Source organism: Panthera onca, chromosome B4 (assembly GCF_046562875.1).
Source record: "Panthera onca isolate mPanOnc1 chromosome B4, mPanOnc1 haplotype 2, whole genome shotgun sequence".
Lineage (NCBI taxonomy): Eukaryota > Metazoa > Chordata > Mammalia > Carnivora > Felidae > Panthera > Panthera onca.
Window position 1 is genome coordinate 80,930,689 of NC_138345.1, and position 5,026 is coordinate 80,935,714.

The 5,026-nt window shown below is 34.7% G+C and overlaps 1 pseudogene; it reads left to right on the forward strand.

Moving 5' to 3' along the window:
- Positions 1-274: 274 nt before the first annotated feature.
- On the forward strand, positions 275-1,039 carry LOC132660317 (olfactory receptor 9K2-like; annotated as a pseudogene).
- The last annotated feature ends 3,987 nt before the right edge of the window (positions 1,040-5,026 follow it).

Sequence of the window (5,026 nt, forward strand, 5' to 3'; positions counted from 1 at the left end):
TTCTTTGTCTTACTTTTACTTATTTTTATACTGTAATGAAGCATAATATTATTATGAGAAAAATAAATACTAAGTGCTAAATTCAAGGAAGTGTATTTTTCTTACTATGAGGAGTTTATCAGATTTTAATGTTTGAAATCACAAATGACATCTAACAATTACAGAGTCATGTGTGTAAACTTAATGGGGTAATGAATATGAAGATGTTTTTTCAGCTATCAGGTCTCTTTTAATGTGAAGTGTTATATGTGATAATAGAGAAATAGAATTTGCCATGGGTGGTAAGGGAGGAGACAACCACTCAGAAGTGACTGACTTCATTCTTGTAGGCTTCAGGGTCTGTCCAGAGCTCCACAGTCTCCTTTTCCTACTATTCCTGATTGTTTATGGGATGGTCCTTCTGCGGAACCTGAGCATGACTGACATCATTGTGATTGATCCCCGGCTGAACACACCAATGTATTTCTTCCTAGGCAATCTCTCCATCACTGACCTCTCCTACTTCACTGTTATTGTACCCAAAGCCATGGTCAACATCCTATCTCACAAAAAGACCATATCCTTTGCAGGTTGTGTGACTCAATTGTTTCTTTATGCATTTTTCATGGTCACCGAGGCCTCTGTCCTGGCAGCCATGGCCTATGACCGCTTCATCGCCATCTGCAATCCACTCCTTTACACTGTCCACATGTCAAGAAGCCTCTGTATCCAGTTGGTGGTTGGTTCCTATCTCTGTGGCTGAGTCAGTTCCATCCTTCAAATCAGTGTAACATTCTCAATGTCTTTCTGTGCTTCCCGAGTCATTGATCACTTCTATTGTGATTCAAACCCAGTTGAGAAGATCTCCTGTTCCAATATCTTTATGAATAAGATGGTGTCATTCAGTCTGACTGTCCTCATTATTTTGCCCACAATAGTTGTTATTGTGGTATCTTACATGTATATTGTGTCTGTAGCTTTAAAGATGCACTCCAGTGAAGGGAGGAAGAGAGCCTTCTCCACTTACAGTTACCACCTGGGGATCATAAGTTTGCTCTGAGACTATTTCCTTTGTCAATTTCACACCTCCCAATGACCTTAAACTTTGTAAACTGGCTTCAGTATGTTACATTTTGTTCACACCTATGCTGAACCCTTTAATCTACTCTCTGAGAAATAAGGGTGTTAAAGATGCCATGAGAAAAGTCCTATGGAAGGAAAAGTTTTACTTTAAATCTGCTTCCACTTGTTTTACTGTTTCTTTTACCAATTGATTTTGTCTGCTTGATCTTCTAGACTCAGACATTTAAAGTTCAGGCTGATTAAAAGACAAAACAGAACAAAGCATGTTAACTCTTTTATTCCACAGCATTAATAATTTCCCATAAAGAATGCTCCAAATAACTTATTCACATTTCCTCGAGGCAATGTTAAATATGAAAATTCTGGACACCCATGAACATTGGCATATTTCTACAAGGAGTTATATATTTCTTAGTCTCCAGGTATTAATATGTTATGCAAATGGGGAAGTATAGAATTTTAATGTTTCTCTTCCCTGTATACCTAAGTAAAATTGAGATACAGAAAATACCTAGTACGATTAACTTAGAAACTGTGTGACCAGGTTTTATATGCAAATATATTCAGTATAAATGCTAATTCTGTGTTTTGATTTTAATGTCATTCCAAAGATGTGAGTGCATGAAAATAAGATAACGAAAAAAATGGAAAGGTAGAATAGCCAGTGATCCTTGTTGAATTAAAGGGACCAAAGAGGGAACAAGGGAAAATTGTCGTGATTTGGTAAATTACGACATTTTGTTTGGTTTTCTTTGAATGGGATGGTCATCCCTACTTTGCTCTAATACTGTGAGTATATTTTAGGATGCTTATGGTATTTTACAGCTGATGCCCTGTATCATTTGGATAATACAAATCATTGGTAGTGACTATGCAACTAGTAAAAACGCCATAGAGAAATAAAGTCAGGTTGAAAATCTGTTAAAAAAAAAATCACAATCCTTACAATAATATCTATGATTATTTGAAGTATATGTGTGTGCATGCATGTGTGTTATTCTGTCTATGCATGAGAGTGTTTGGATTAGTTTGATATAGGGTAATTTTAAAATGTGATCAAGATGTCGAGGGAGGCCAAGTTACGGAGAAATTCATGTCAGAGTTACTGATTTTACAACTGATATAAATAATACTTCAGCTAAACAGTTACAGTGCTTCATTCCAGTCTATATAAAACAGACACAAACTCAACCTAATATAAAATATTGATATTTTATCAGGTCTCTTTTTTTCTGGTTTTGTTTATGTAAAAGGCCTCCTATGATGAATGTACAATGGCAAGCATCTTTATGGGTTAATGTTTATTAGGGTAAGAGACTTGATAAATAAGTTTTTTATTTAGGAAATAAAAGGGGAGAAGCAAAGTGATTGATTTTAGAAATCAAAGTTGTATTTATTCCCTCCTCCCTAAACTTGTGAATGAATCTACCATTTTTCTTGGTATTCATATGCTACTGTTTAAATGATATTCAGAAAAACATCATTTGAGAGAGAAATAGGAATCCGGATCATCCTTGGGAAAGTGACCGTTGGCATTGGTTGTTATGAGTCTGGAATTAATAAGTAGGCTTAGATTTTGCTTATTTCCACTAGATGCCCATTAGTATTAGAGTGTCACTCTGTGGTAGATCTAACAAGTGTCAGTCACTAAAGACTGTTGGGAAAAAGATTTGAATATTGGATTAGAATACAGCCTGGATTTGTTTGCTTTAGTTTTTAGTCTGGTTGATTGTACATCCTGTTTTATAGTCATAACAGCAGTATTCCAATGCATAACCTCGTGAGTGGCATTGCTGAAACCACTTCATATGCTTGAAGGAATCTGGGAAAGTTGAAAACCAAGGCAGAATGCTTTAAAAGGTGCTAAATAAGGTCTCTATAATTTTCTTTCAATTGCCATAAACATTTTCCTTGCTAATGTTCCTGGGTTCACAGGCCTTATTTGAAAAGTAGAGCCTAATTTATACCTGTCTTGTTACTTATGCCATCAAAATTCCATCAGAACATCGCAATGTCTTATCAACATTTTGTTGGCCTTTGTTGGCATGTCTTTTATTTTTCAATGTTGCATGGAATGCTAATGAAACACCGCCACAACCAAGGGACTTTGCAGGTTATTCCACAACATGTACATCATGTTGTTATTTTGAGGGGTCTTTAAAACTGTACCTAAAAATCCACATAGAGAAATTTTTTAATATTCATATGATCTTAAGAGGCTGAAGATTACATTAGACACCTTAAACATTCTTATGTGTGATGATTCATCTTCCCTGGTTACTAGTTTTTGGACATGCACATATATTGGTTGTCCTATAACAACGTGCTGCATTTGGTCTTTAAATGCTATGTACTGTTAATGCTTACTTAATGTTTAGTGTAATGATGCAGAACTTTGGTGAGGTCATTTATAATAATATTTTCTATTGCCAGAATGCTGACATTCAGCATGCTGACATCTATCATGATTCAGATAGTTGCAAGTCATTTTAAGCACTGTTTGAAACTTCATTAACTTACTTATATTAAAGTTGACTAACTGATATTAAATTTAAATGACTACATTAAGCATCTGTGGGGAAGCACCAAGAGCTTGCTTCATTGTCTTTCCTTTGGAAAGTTTCAACTTCTTATTATGAGATTTAAATTATTATAGTCATTGGAGAAACTGAACTGATTAAATATCGTAAAGTGTTGTAATATTGGATGATATTGGACTATGCTATTCTTATTCTTATGAGTTGTATATGAGATGTCACTTTGCCCAATCCTCTGAAAGCAGTGTAGGTAACAAAATCAATAAAAATTTTGAGTGAGTATAAGGTATTATCTGAATGATCTCACTGAGAACAAAACTCCCTTACTATTGAGGCCTGGAGAGGGAAGGGAAGAAGAGAAGAGATGGGATTAAAAAAAAAAAAAAAAAGCAACATATCTTGGAAGTGAAACATGAAAACAGGAGTACCTTTCACAGTAATTTCTTAATTATCATAACTTTGTAACGAAAAAAGACAAAAACTCAAAAACTTTAATCAAAGACTGATTTTTATAGTTGTTGTTACTTTTATGAAATATGGATTCTAGATTTTTGAAATGGCTTCTTCTTCCCTTATCAACATTTAAAACTATCCATTTATTTGCATTGTTTGGCACTGTGATGACTATCATTAGTTTCTTTAATTGAATGTCTTGTACTTAGATTTCTCTGTGACAACTTACAGAAATTAACTTTCGATGACTTAAGCAAAAGTGAGGTAATTAGACATATAAATTTCTTTGGCTCTGGCTGCACATCCACAATTGTAAGGCTGGAGAGGATGAGTTGTCAGTCATCATTCCAAGAAATTAGGAGGTGGAAAATAAACAAAACATTTCTAAATAGGATCTGAACTTATCTAATGCTCACTTTTGGAAATATTTACCCGTAAAAAGTTCAACTCTTTGTGTCTCTGCTGATTAGTTCTGAGACAGGATCTAAATATTTTTAAAAGTCCAAAAAATGTTAGGGTATATACTTCAAGATTTGGTCACCCCAGAATTAGTTACCAAAAGATTTAAGGAAGGCATGTTGGAAGGATTTAAGTTCACATCTTACTCGAGAATATCAAGTCTTCTCTACATCCTACTGGCTGTGTGTGAACCAACTCGGGTCTAGAATTGGAGGTTGAGTGTGATCTGAATCACGGCAGCTCAAGTCAGGTCTGTCTATCTCACAGAAGAGGTCCACTGATTTTATTCCTAGACCTCTCATGATTAGTTAATTGTGAATGAATCTACCATTTTCCTTGATACTCAGATGCTACTGTTTAAATGATATTCAGAAAAATATCATTTGAGAGACAAATAAGAATCCAGACCAGCTTGGGAAAGTAACCATTGGCACTGATTATTATTAGTCTGGAAAACACCCTTTATAGGCTTTCACTTTCAGTTTTACTCTTGCACATATTACATAGTAGGATTT